The following is a 14,131-nucleotide window of genomic DNA, read 5'->3' as shown; positions in this document are numbered from 1 at the left end:
CAGTCCGGCTTCCCGAGCCAAACACAGCACTGAGACCGCACTCATCGCAGCAACAGACGACATTCGAACTCTACTAGACAATGGAGACACAGTCGCCCTCATCCTCCTCGACCTCTCTGCAGCCTTCGACACAGTCTGCCACAGCACCCTTTTACAACGCCTCAGAAACATCGGAATCCAAGGAAAGGCACTGGAATGGATCACCTCGTTCCTCACCGGAAGAACCCAGAGAGTCCGCCTCCCACCATTCAAGTCCGAGGCCTCTGAAATCATCTGCGGCGTACCACAAGGATCCTCACTCAGTCCCACCCTCTTCAACGTATACATGAGCCCCCTCGCGGCCATCGCCCGCCAACACAACCTCAACATCATCTCTTACGCGGATGACACTCAACTGATCCTATCTCTCACCAAGGACCCCAGCACCGCCAAAACTAACCTACACGAAGGAATGAAAGAAGTCGCCGAATGGATGAAACAAAGCCGTCTGAAACTGAACTCAGACAAAACAGAAGTCCTCATCTTAGGTAAATCCCCCTCTGCATGGGACGACTCCTGGTGGCCAGAAGCACTCGGAAATGCACCCATCCCGACAGACCACGCACGGAACCTTGGCGTCATCCTGGATTCTTCACTCTCAATGAACAGACAAGTCAGCGCCGTATCCTCTTCCTGCTTTAACATTCTTCGCATGCTCAGAAAAACATTTCGCTGGATCCCCTCCGAAACAAGGAAAACAGTCACCCACGCTCTAGTCACGAGCCGACTGGACTACGGAAACACCCTCTACGCAGGTACCACCGCTAAACTCCAGAAGAAACTACAACGAATCCAAAACGCCTCAGCCAGGCTCATATTAGACATCCCACACAACGAACACATCTCTGGTCACCTTAAAGACCTCCACTGGCTACCCGTCAATAAGAGGATTACTTTCCGACTGCTTACCCACGCACACAAATCACTCTACGACATCGGACCAGATTGCCTCAACTCTCGACTGTCCTTCTACACCCCCTCCCGCCAACTTCGCTCTTCCAGACAAGCCTTCGCCACTGTTCCTCGCATCAACAAGACCACCATGGGAGGCAGATCCTTCTCATACCTGGCTGCCAAAACATGGAACTCGCTCCCCGCTTACCTTCGCCTCACCCAGAATCACCTAGCGTTCAGAAAGCAGCTTAAAACGTGGATATTTGACAAATAATCCACCTCCCCTTCCTAAGCGCCTTGAAACCCTCTGGGTATGTAGTGCGCTATATAAATGTTATGACTTGACTTGACTTGACTGTGTGGTGGCAAAACACACGCCTGATCCTTATCAAACACCTCCTTGTATGCCACAAATGAAGGAGGCAAACTGTTCTGAACGCAACCACTTTCTGCCAAAGTCAACGGAGACACCCAATCAGTTGCCTCACAATAACAAGGAGGAAGGCAATACTCCGAAGTTAGCGTGACCAACCTCCGCGCCCAATCGATTCTGGGATTATGGACCTGTAACCAGGGCACCCCGAGTACCACCCCAAAAGCTGGTGCGGCTATCAGATCGAAACAGACTGTCTCAGAATGCCCATTATCAAATGTCATCAACAGAGGTTCGGTTTGTCGAACAATCGACCCAGAGGTTAGCTCCGTGCCGTCAATAGCCCTCACAGGTTCAGGTTGTCTTTTCATCACGTAGGGAACCATCAACTTCTCGGCCAACCCGATATCCATAAAGTTCCCTGTGGCCCCACAATCTAATAACACCGACAAGGAAGCTTTACCAGTAGATGAATAAGCGAAGCAAGCCGACACTGTGAAATGATGCGGGACCTTTTGAACTGTCCCTTGTACATCATATGGATTACAATATTCACTCTCAAGGACAGAAGGCCTCTCAAACCCCCTTCCCATGAAAGCCACAGCCTTATTCACCGGTATCCGGGACGGTTTCACTGGACACTCTCGAGCGAAGTGTCCACCCCTCCCACAATACAAACACAAATGCAACAACCGCCTCCGCTCCTTTTCCTCCTTGGATAAGGGACCCCGCACCCCACCCAATGGCATGGGTTCGGGATCGGTCTTCACACCCCCATTATCATTTAATTCTCTCTTGATTACAGTTGTCTTTGGGGGTTGAAACCTTATCATTTCCCCTTTTCTTTCACTCATTCGATGGTTGAGTTTAACGACCAAATCGATGAACTCAACACAATCTTCGGGGGGTCCACAACCTGTGAGACAATATCTTTTAAGTCCTCGCACAAGCCCTGATAAAATAAAGAGGCTGCTACTAAGCGATAAAAGGTAGCCACATAACCCAGAAGATCCTGCTTACCCTGCCGTAGCTTTAACAATTCAACATCGCTTGCCTGCATGAATGCATGCTTAGCAAACAGACTATGCATCTGGAGCTTGAAGGCTGGAAAACTACTTAACACAGCGTCATTGTTTTCGTCTAAGGGGACCGCCCAACCAGCGGCAGTACCTGAAAGATATGAAATCACAAACGTTACCTTAGTAGTATCATCAGGAAAAGCGGTTGGTCGACACATAAAGTGCAAATGGCACTGGTTCATAAAGATAGCATATCTGCTATTGTCCCCGGAAAACCTCTCCGGAGCTGCTAGAGGCACCGGCACAGGAGTATTCACTGTAACAGACATAGGAGAAGGAGACCCACTCTGCCCCCCACTCCTCTCATATTTAAATGTGGCTGGTTGAATCAAGAGGGGCCTAGCCTTTACTGAGGGACCCCTCCCTCTTCTCTTGGTGCTTTCCTGCACCTCACTCAGTGTCACCCGTAACTCATGATTCTCCTGATGCAGGGATTGGACTTCCCCCTGCATGAGTTCTATGGCCTGCATAAGTTCCCGCATAGAAGAAGCCCCCCCGCTGTCTCCTCGGGTGGCGTATTAATAATTCGTAGTCTTGGTTTTCTGTTCCGATGCCGACCAGCCCAACACCGCAGGAGTGAAGAACGTCCCAATCCTCTACCCTCGCCATGACCCCCAACCCCAGCGATTAAATCGGGTGGTGGAGAACACAACACCGGGAGAAGGTGGGTAACAAAACAAGGGAACTCAAGGTCTTGGGGAACACAGCTCTTCTCTTCAGGCTTTTTGGCAACTGCCAACTTGACTCAGACGAGACCGCTATAAATGAAAAAAGGGGACAAAATTAAACACACCTCTACTAATATTACCAGTGCCAAGTACACATACGAACCACTGACCTCCCAGCTTACCCCGGGTAACAAACAGGAGTGGCCTGATACGAAACAGGATTCCTTCCACCGCAATCGTATTGGTTATTTCTTGCATAATCCCAGACCAAGCATGCCCCCTCGGGAAACACCGAGAATGTCAAAGGGGGTGGAATACACAAACATAAGACATTAAGGGACAGGGGAAAAAGGCATCAAGGGAAATCGAAAGACACCTAAAAAAAACCTGGAATCTTAAAAGAATACGAAGGTAGCACAAGAAAACGGACGTTTTTCAGCTCCTTCGTGGAACCACCCAAAACAATATACAACAAGGTGGTTTGGATACAAAAAAGGGATAAATAACGGGACGCTAGAACTCTAGGAAACGCAGCCGCGAATCCAGAACGTCACCGATAATCAAAAACAGGTCCCCAATAAGGGTTCAATAATGCCCAATGGAATAAGAAACAGGGTAATAGGGAAAACAGGGGATCAACACCCAGCACTTGAAAAGACCGCTAGAACAGAGCTCGAAGGAAAGGGAACAAGGTAGAACAACAGGAACAGGAAACACACGTCAAGCGACCATAGTAGAAACTAAGCACCTGTTTCCTGTTGGTCGCCCCCTTATAAAGCGAGCCCTAGAGAGCATCCATAAATTTGCATATGCACTTGGTACTTTAAGCTGAAACCAATGAACGGGAAACTAGACAGAATGCACCAGGCCCCCCTGAACCCCAACAGGCACTGGTACCACCACTAACGCAGTTAACTACAACACCAACACGACCTACAGCTTCCATCTTTTTTAGTCAGAAGGGCCGGCATGGACTTCCATCCAGCTCAACCTCAAGTAGTGGTGCTGTAAGTGAACAACAGAAACAAATTCAGCCACGCCCATCCACCACTTCAGCTGGCATTGAAAGTCAAAGTAGCACCTCCACCACCAGCAGACATCACCAGTCCCCAGTTTGGGACTTCTTTACTGTTAGCGCAAAGGCGGAAAACATGGTTGTTTGTTCGATTTGTAAAGTATCCGTTAGTCGGTGTAAGCTTGGTACCAACTATGGTATCGGAGGCCAGAGAGGTAATCTAAAAAAACACCACCCTATCCAGTGGTATACGCACCTAAGTAAGATCGAGGAAGCAAAACAAAGTAGAACTGATCCAAATGTATCCATTCACATTGCATCTGATGCTGACGAGGGGCTGATTGTGCAGGGGGGAAGTCAAGAATCGAGCGACATTTTTTTGGTACACCCAGTACCCCTGGCAGCAGCACTGCAGTGGTAGCGCCCACACCCTCTACCCCTGCAACATGTATGAGGCACACTAAGAGTCTGGGACAGACACAAATGCAAAAAAGTCTATCAATGAGCCTAACTGGTTTGAAGTCTGCCTCATCATTATCATCGTCATCACGTAAAATGGTCCAGCCCACCATTAGAAGCATGTTTTGGTCGGAGGCGTCATTTGAACGCAACCACCCAACGGTGCGTCTGTATAACGCAAAGCTGGCTAAAAAGCATGCGCTGGACCTTCTCCCTTTTTCTTTCGTGGAAGGGGTGGGGTTTCTAGAATTAGTGGCAACAGTCTGCCCTAAATGGAAGGTTCCTAGCCGGTCCTATTTTGCCAGAGTTGCGGTTCCCGCACTACATCAAGATGTGCTGGAGGTAATTGGGGCAGCTTTGCAGAAGAGTGCTGTTCACACTATTCACTTGACAACAGACATGTGGACCAGTTGCCAAGCCCTTGATTACGTGTGCATCACTGCACACTGGGTCTCTTTTGCAGAGGTTAGAGACAAGTCAAGTGCAGTTGTTGACCTGGACACACTTTTTCAAGGTACTCGCAAACATGCAACATTAGCCATGTTTGCCATGGAGAAATCTCATACTGCAAAAAACATTTTGGAGGAGTTTAACAGTAAGGTCTCTGAATGGCTGCAACGAAGAAATTGCATAGTTGGTTATGTTTCCACGGATAATGGCAGTAATATAGTGAAGGCCATGCAGCAAGGTGAATATTTCAGAGTGCCGTGTTTGGCTCACTGTATAAACCTGGTTGTGCAAGATTTCTTGAGAAATGAAAACACAGTCAAGAATTTACTGACCACCTGCCGAAGAATCTGCACACATTTCAGCCTTACTTTTAAGGCCCGTAAGGAGCTGAGGAGCATTCAACATGAACGTAAAGTGCCAGTCAAAGGACTCATCCAGGAGGCGGCAACACGTTGGAACTCAACCTTTTACATGCTTGAGCGTGTGTCTGAGCAGTGCATGGTAATCAATGACTATGTCTTTCAACTAGGTTCTACTATGAAAGACATGAGGCTAGAGTTGGAGGAATGGAAGCTAGTCAAAAGCCTGACAGACATGCCTCGTCCTTTTGAGGTCTTCACGTGTGAAGTCAGCAGGGAGGACTGTTCTTTGGGCAAAGCTATCCCATTGTTGGTCATGCTAGAGCACCAACTGAAGGCGGTGTCTTTAATGTTCAGAGATGCTGGTGAAAAAAAGCAAGATGCATATCAGTTGGCGGAGAGCTTATTAACCCGCCTACTTGCCAATGAAAGGCTTAAAAACATACATACAGAACAACATTACATTTGTGACACTATTCTGGATCCACGGTACAAAAAGGCAGTGGCCAGCAAAGCATTCATTCTTTTTGATGAAGCAGATGTTTCAAAGTACAAACATTGGCTAGCTGTGTCAGCCACTCGGTTTGAAAAAGATCGGCAGAAAATTCAAGGAGCCGGCAGAAGTCCAACTGAATCAGCAGGCCACCCGGCGTCAAGTTCCACTTCTGAATCTGTGGGCGAGGGAAAACACTTTCCCTCACAGCCGTTAACGACACCAGCAGCAACCGTATCATCATCCTCACCTGCACCAGGCCCAGCCATAATATTGTCGGAAGCGGATTGGCTTACTCATCAAGGGTTTGCTTATTCCAGTGCTGCAAAGGCCACAGATGGTACCCAAAGTGAAGCAACCGTGGAGAACCTTGAGTCGATGGTGCAGGCCTATCTGGATGACCCAAAAGAGGTCTTTCTTAATAAGAACCCATTGCTGTATTGGTACAGGAAAATGGCTCTATGGCCACTGATCACGAACCTGGCTGTAAATTATTTGTGTTGCCCACTCGCAAGTGTGTCTTCTGAACGTGTTTTCAGTGCTGCTGGTGCTATTGTAACTTCAAAAAGGACCCGCCTCTCGGCCAAAAATGTGGAGAGGTTAACACTGATCAAGATGAATCAGCACTTTATACCACCAGATTACAAAGTACGTGAATGCACGCAGGAAGAAGAGGACACCGACTTAGGTAATGGAAGTTTGTCTCTGTTACCTGACCTACTCCCGTCTCAATTCATGGAGTTTGAGGGCGAGCTCTACTTCCCTGACACCGAGCCCTGAAAATGACTTCCTTTTTCTCGTCCTTATTCACTTTTATTCCTGTGTGTCTTTCTTTGTCTTGCAACTTTTACCACAACAAAACTCTAATCACCTAATCACAACAAGTCCATCAGCAGCACTGTCTTCATCTTATATTCCTTATTGATTTGAAGGTACCGCAGTCTGCATTCCTGAGGTTCACAAGTTTACAACTCAATCATGCTCCTTTATACTCCTCCTCCAGACTCCCCATATCCATTTCCCTCAAGGCAGATGAATGGATTACGACGAGTCCCCTCAAGTGGGACTGAAATTACTGACTGACTACATGCTTGCTGATTGCTGACAGAGTTACTTCTGGTATTGACAGGAGAGGCTGCCCCGTGGGCCCTCACTTTCCGAAGAAGATGCAGACAAAAAGTAGAACAGGTAATGAATAATTGAGAAGATGGCATGCAGTGGACAGCAATGGCTGTCTGGCTCTGATGAAACCAATTGCTGTTTGTTTTTTGTGCATGAAATGATGATTCATATGTCTTGTCTTAGTTATTATTTAATCTTTTACACAGTAAATGTAACTCATGTCAACAACTATGTTTTTTTTTTACCTTGTTTAATTCAAATTGTACTTCAAATTCAGGGGCCACTATATTGCATTTCACAATATGCAAAATGTCCTTGGAGCGGACTCACTTGCCAATATACCATGATGATTGATTAAATAATATATCTTTTTTCTCACTGGGATGGATGGATCATAAGTCTCGGGTTACGGAAGAACTATGGCCAATTCGTGAGTGGCAAACAGGTAAACCAGTCTACAACAACTACTACAGCAGAACTACATGTCTGTCTATTCGTGGTATGTAGTGGTCGAGGGCGAGGCAGTGTACTGTTGTTTTGCCAGGCAGAGTCCACTCCAGACAGCAGTTCATGTAAAATTGGGGCTATGTGGCTTGCTGCATACAATTAGATATGCTTTGTCTGTCTGACAAAGAGCCTAGGTATGCTACATCAGGTTGCTTCACTCAGTGGTGCCTGCCTTGAATCTCTGCATGGCACTGCCTCAAGCTTGGGCCAAACATTCGTTATGTTTGCAAAATGTGCTGTTTTTCTGTATTTCGCAAATGTCGCGAAATTAACGAAAAATCGCAAAATCTTGAGCGGAACGGATTTTTTGCCCATGCTTGCGGCAGGGCCATGCAGAGGGTCAAGGCAGGCACCACTGAATGAAGCATCCTCCTGATGTAGCATACCTAGGCTCTTTGACACAGACAGACAAAGCATATCTAGGGTTTGGGGTTCAGTGCGATTACTAGGGTTTTTGGGTTTAAGTTGGTATGGTTCATGCTGATTCTAGGGCTCGGGCCCGATGCAGGCTCGTTCATGATGATGTTGGCAAGGTTTTAGGGGGGTTTGGTGTTCTTTGGTCCAGAATTGGCAGAATTTTGCCCTTTCTGGGTGTTTTGCGGGCACGTGTGTTTGGGTGAAAACTAAGTGAAAACTAGTCGTAGACCTTCTTCTTCTTCTTCTTCTTCTTCTTCTTCTTCTTCAAAGAGCGCAGTGGTTCGATTTTGTTCTGCCTTGCTGAGATTCTTGTGAATCGCTGGAACAAGTGACTGTCCAGGTAAGTTTCAAGAGGATCGAAGTGGTGGAAGTGCTGAAAACAGCAATGTTTTGTGAACAGGGCAATTTGCCATGTTTTGAATATACCAGTATTGCATGTTTTTGGGGGACAGTATGAGGGTGTTCTAGATTTGTGGGGTTCTAGATTTGTGGGGGAGGGTCTGAGGGTCTGGGAGCACTGCTGGGATAGCATAATGTTGATTGTATTTGTTTTTCAGAAAATCCATGGTGGAAAAGTGGAGTTAGGGCCTAGCTGCAGAGCGCGTTTGGACCGATGTTGACTGGTTGGCTGAAAATTTTCTAAGTATGAGTTTATGCATTTTTGCTTTTAGCCTGTTTAGGGGTGTTCTTCTTTTTTGCGGGTGGCTGCAGGGGTCTGGGGGCATAGCTCAAAAGGTCTAATATCGGAATCAAGTGTTTTGGACCAAATCCATGGTGAAAAAGCTTTTCCGTTTTTGCTCACTTGCCTGTTTTTGGGGTGCTGTTTGGGGGGCTTCTAGGTTATTGGGGGTGGGTTTTGGGGTCTGGGAGCACTGCTGGCATAGTCTAATTTTGATTGCATTTGTTTTTCAGAAAATCCATGGTGGAAAAGGGGAGTTAGGGCCTAGCTGCAGAGCGTATTTGACCTGAATTGAAGGTAGGCCCATTTTTGCTTTTTGCCTGTTTGGGGGTGTTCTGCTTTTTTGCGGGTGGCTGCAGGGGTCTGGGGGCATTGCTGGGAAGGTCTAATACTGGATAAAAGTGTTTTGGAGAAAATCCATGGTGGAAAAGTTTTTCCCTTTCAGAGTTTTTGCTCACTTTCGTGTTTTTGGTGGCCTGCTTGGGAGGGTTCCTGGTGTTTGGAGGGGGGCCGGGGGGTCTTGGAGCAACGCTGGGTATGGATACTTTTGATTGCAAGTGGTTTTGAGAAAATCCATGGTGGCAAAGGGGAGTTAGGGCCTAGCTGCAGAGCGCGCACAGAGTGATCTGGGAACTAGGCCTAAATTTGTCTAAGTCCCCGTTTTTGCATTTTTGCTTTTTGCCTGTTTGGGGGTGTTAAACTTGTTTCCGCCTGGGTTGATGGGTCTGGGGGCACTGCCTGGAAGGTCTAATACCAGATAAAAGTGTTTTGGAGAAAATCCATGGTGGAAAGGTTTTTCACTTTCCAGAGTTTTCGCTCATTTTTGTGTTTTTGAGGGGCTGTTTGGGGGGGTTCCTGGTGTTTGTGGGGGAGTTTTGGGGTCTTGGAGCAACACTGAGTATGGATACTTTTGATTGCAATTGGTTTGGAGAAAATCCATAGTGGCAAAGGGGAGTTAGGGCCTAGCTGCAGAGCGCGCATGGAGTGATTTGGGTTTGAGGGCTAAATTATTCTCTCACTTTTTCGGCTTTTTGGCTGTTTGGGGGTGTTAAACTTGTTTCCGCCTGAGTTGACGGTTCTGGCGGCATTGCTGGGAAGGTCTAATACCAAATAAAAGTGGTTTGGAGAAAATCGGAGGTGAAAAAGTTTTTCCATTTTCAGACATTTTGCTCACTTTACCGTTTTCGGAGGGCTGTTTGGGGGGGTTCCTGGTGTTTGTGGGGGGGTTTTGGAGTCTTGGAGCAACGCTAGGTATGGATAGTTTTGATTGCAAGTGGTTTGTAGAAAATCCAGGGTGGCAAAGGGGAGTTAGGGCCTAGCTGTAGAGCGCACACGGAGTGATTTGGGATTGAGGGCTAAATTATTCTCTCACTTTTTGCGGTTTTGCTTTTTGGCTGTTTGGGGGTGTTAAACTTGTTTCCGCCTGGGTTGATGGGTCTGAGGGCATTGCTGGGAAGGTCTAATACCGGATAAAAGTAGTTTGGAGAAAATCAGAGGTGAAAAAGTTTTTCCATTTTCAGACATTTCGCTCACTTTAGCGTTTTTGGGGGGCTGTTTGGGGGGATCCTGGTGTTTGTGGTGGGGGGTTTGGGGTCTTGGAGCAATGCTGGATATGGATAGTTTTGATTGCAAGTGGTTTGAAGAAACTCCATGGTGGCAAAGGGGAGTTAGGGCCTAGCTGCAGAGCACGCACGGAGTGATCTGGGAACTAGGCCTGAATTTGTCTAAGTCCCCGTTTTTGCATTTTTGCTTTTTGCCTGTTTAGGGGTGTTAAACTTGTTTTCGCCTGGGTTGACGGGTCTAGGGGCATTGCTGAGAATTTCTAATACCGGATCAAAGTGTTTTGGAGAAAATCCATGGTGGAAAAGGTTTTCACTTTTCAGAGTTTTCGCTCACTTTCATGTTTTCGGGGGCCTGCTTGGGGGAGTTCCTGGTTTTTGGGGGGTGTTGGAGGGTCTTGGAGCAATGCTGGGTATGGATACTTTTGATTGCAAGTGGTTTGGAGAAAATCCATGGTGGCAAAGGGGAGTTAGGGCCTAGTTGAAGAAAGCGTTTGACACTAATTTTAACTTAGGGCTTGTTAGGGTTAGCAGTATTGCATGTGTTTGGGGGTGTTCGAGATTTTGGCAACTGAGTTCTGGGGTCTACTCTTGGAGCACTTGTCGAGAAATGTCTAATTTTGGTTGCAAGTGGTTTGAAGAAAATCCATGGTGGGAAAGGGGGCTTTGGGTCTACTTTACTTTCAAAGTACGTATTGTCACCATTTTCCACTAGGCCTCAGACAGGTAGCAGTATCACACGTTTTTTGGGGTCTGTTTGGGGGTATTCTACATTTTAGCGTCTGGGTTTAAGGGTCTGGGAGCACTGCTGGGAAGGTCTAATTTTGTTCTAAAACCGTAGTTTACAGTACACCTAGCTTGAGGGGAAAGATCCGCAAAATTCACCCATACTTATTTATCCTTCAAAAGGAGACTCAGAGTACGCTCTTTCGAAACTATTGTACTGTCGATTCTGAAACTGAAAGTGTGACTTTTTGCACTACACAGCGTACGTACCTTATATTTTTTTCTCAGTGGTGTTTTAATATCACTTCCTGTTTTTCCATCAACATTTACAGGGCGGCTTTCACCCTGCGCAATGGAAAAAAGGATGAAGTCAGGCTTCACATTAGCGAGCCGCAATTCAGCATCCACCAGGCAGGCAGGCGAAAGGGTGTCTTCTGGTCACCAACATTGATCGACGGAGCGTCAGATGGAATCGAGGAGTACCGCAAATAAGAGGAATGGCTGGATGCATGTAACTTCCCAAATTCAACAGGACAAGTACAACAACATACAGTAACAGTATCCATACATTTCTACTTATCTTTTAAGTAATGTTATTACTGTGAACTTCTATGAGTGTGACTCTGCATTTCTTTGCTCTCTGCTTCTAAATTCATCCCTCCAGCCATTGTATAGTTTTACTTTGCTATTTTTCAAACTAATTTAATGAACAAAGTGTTTCTCTGAGTGGAGAGATAGGCAAGTGAAAACGCATATTTACCGCAGCCCTGTACTGTCGCATTCTTTCATTCATTAGAAAGTACTACTTAGTTTAAGTAACCTAACCATCCGTTTAGTAATCAACTTCATGCCTGCAGTAGTGCATGCACTTCCTTTATGTCCCTTAAAAGATTTATGGATATCTTCGTATCCAAAGATTTGTTTATCTTAATTTGTTGTTTGTACATGCTGTGTTTTTTTTTCCTCTCTCAACAAAACATTCCCAAAAACCCCATTGGCATCCAAATTCCAAACCCTAACCCTCTTCCCCCGGGCTGTGTGGTTTTCATTGATGTGTGAGTAAGTGACAGCAATAATGCCACACAATTGCTGGGGAGGATAAGGTCATAGCAACTGAAAATGAATTACATTTGAAGGCTGGTGAAGGAATCTGAGGATATATTCTTACTCAACTTGACACAGACCCATGACTATTGGCAAAGCAAAGCAGTTTTTCATGGGCGCCATCAACTGGATTGATCATGAAGAAAATCCTCCTCCTACACGTGGCAAATGATTACGCTGCTGTGTCCTTCAGTACTATTTCTTGTAGTAGTAGCCAATGTCAAATTCCACGCAAGTAGTAGTTATACTTTGAATACTTTAGCATTTGTAAGGCTACATTATGGCACTGTTCTAGTGTACTGTCACGTGCTATAGTATCTATCGTACCATTCTAATGCTCCGCTCAGGCCAATCAAGGTTTAATTTTCTTTTTTTTTCATATGCTGCAACTGCCACTGTGTACCACCACTAGTACCACTGCAATTATGCCATTTCATCCGCCCAGGATTGCCAACCTTAATCGCCATTTGCCATGCAGCCAGCCCTGTGCCTAGCCCTATTTTCAAACACAAATTACAGTTAAGATAGGCGTTTGGGGGGAGGAAGAATAATGGAGTAGTAGGAGAGACGAGAGACTGACGGTAGTACTAGTAAAGTCCTAGGACAATTTAATTCACTAACTCTGTGAGAGGAACTTACTTTTGTAAACATTTGGGCAATTACTTACACAATTTGAATCAAGAAGCCACTTAAGTTTCAGGAAAACAAACTTACAGTTAAACCCCCCCTTCAGCCTCAACTGCAGTAAAAACACGTATGCTATGTTTAAGTTGAAAGTAATAATTATTTATATCCCTAACAAAAATAAACTATCCCGTAAGACCCAACCCACCCCCCCACCTAACCCCAAAGAATGTCTGTGAAATAAAAGTCCTTAAAGTCCAAAAGACCCAACTCCCAATTCCCACCCCCCCAAAAGTCTTTAAAAAAAGGGCAAGGGACAGTCCCTCCTCCTCTAATGCCGCCGGCGGTGTACTTTTTGGGCCAGGTGGTCATGCTCCTTACAGAGGTTATTGAGCAGGATTTTCATTTTCTTCTGCTCCTGCTCAAGGTAGTACCCCCGGAGGGTTAGGCGGTGCACGTGTGCCTTGCACCTGCTGTAGGGGACAGCTCATTTTTTGGCTGCTTGGCGGTGGCGGGTGGCTGCGGTACCACGGCTCCGTACCGCTGGAGGCCTGCGCTGACTGGCTGACCCAGGGAGCGCGGAGGAGGATGCAGCTGTCGCTGTGGATGTTGTGGAGGTCGACTGCGTGTCCTCCTCCTCCTGGGCCACCAGCCGCCGCTATTCGGCGACAGTTGCCTCCAGTTTCCATTGCCGGGCCCGTCTAGCCAGCTCCTTCCATGACGGTTTTGAAGGAGCATCTATATGAAGAAAGAAAAACAAGGTCTGTAACCAATGCTCTTTAAGATTAACACAAAATAATTCAGCACACAGTTGTGTCACAGTAGAACTAGCAACTTGCAAGCACAGTACATAACATTTGTGGCCTGTATCTATCTAACCTTCCACTTCTTCAGCCTTGCGCTAACATTAGTGGGAGTTTCAGGAATCAATTCTACGAGCACTATGGACTCACTACATTAGAGTCGACAATGACAGTACACCAGTCTTATTCTTCTTCTTCTCTCTTGTTTAGCGAAATTGGTACGTAAACTTCTGGAAGCCGGCATAATGCCAGTGCAGTCAACTTGCACCCGAGAAAAACAGACGCACGTCATGATGACACAGGCTTGCGGTACTGTACCAGTCCAGTACATTCAGGTGGTGAAGCTCTTACATTTCTATTACGGGTGGCACTGAGAATACTCTGTTACAAGGGCTACTGCTTAATTAATTTAACTATCACCCTACAGTGCCAATGACTACTAGAAAAGGAAAATGGAGAAGATAAATAATATGATTATCTATCCCTTCACTGGATATGTATTTGATTACATATGGGATGACTTTAGGTGCTTTGTTTTTTATTGAGTGAACACTGATAGGCCACACATGAATGACAGAGTTGTACTAAAATTATTAACAGAGGTAGTGAGTGGCCCCCGTAATCGCTGGATATATGCTGTGCTTGCAATACAAACTACTGCTACTATACATGGTAGTATTCGGAAAAATTACAACTTCTTTTCCTTGCCTTTCCTACACTGGAACGGACGTGCGGGTGTGGTGTTACATGCTCTTCAAAGT

This window comes from Lissotriton vulgaris, chromosome 3_1, assembly GCF_964263255.1.
Source record: "Lissotriton vulgaris chromosome 3_1, aLisVul1.2, whole genome shotgun sequence".
Classification (NCBI taxonomy): Eukaryota; Metazoa; Chordata; class Amphibia; order Caudata; family Salamandridae; genus Lissotriton; species Lissotriton vulgaris.
The sequence above is the reverse complement of the archived record's forward strand: the minus strand, read 5'-3'. Positions refer to the sequence as shown.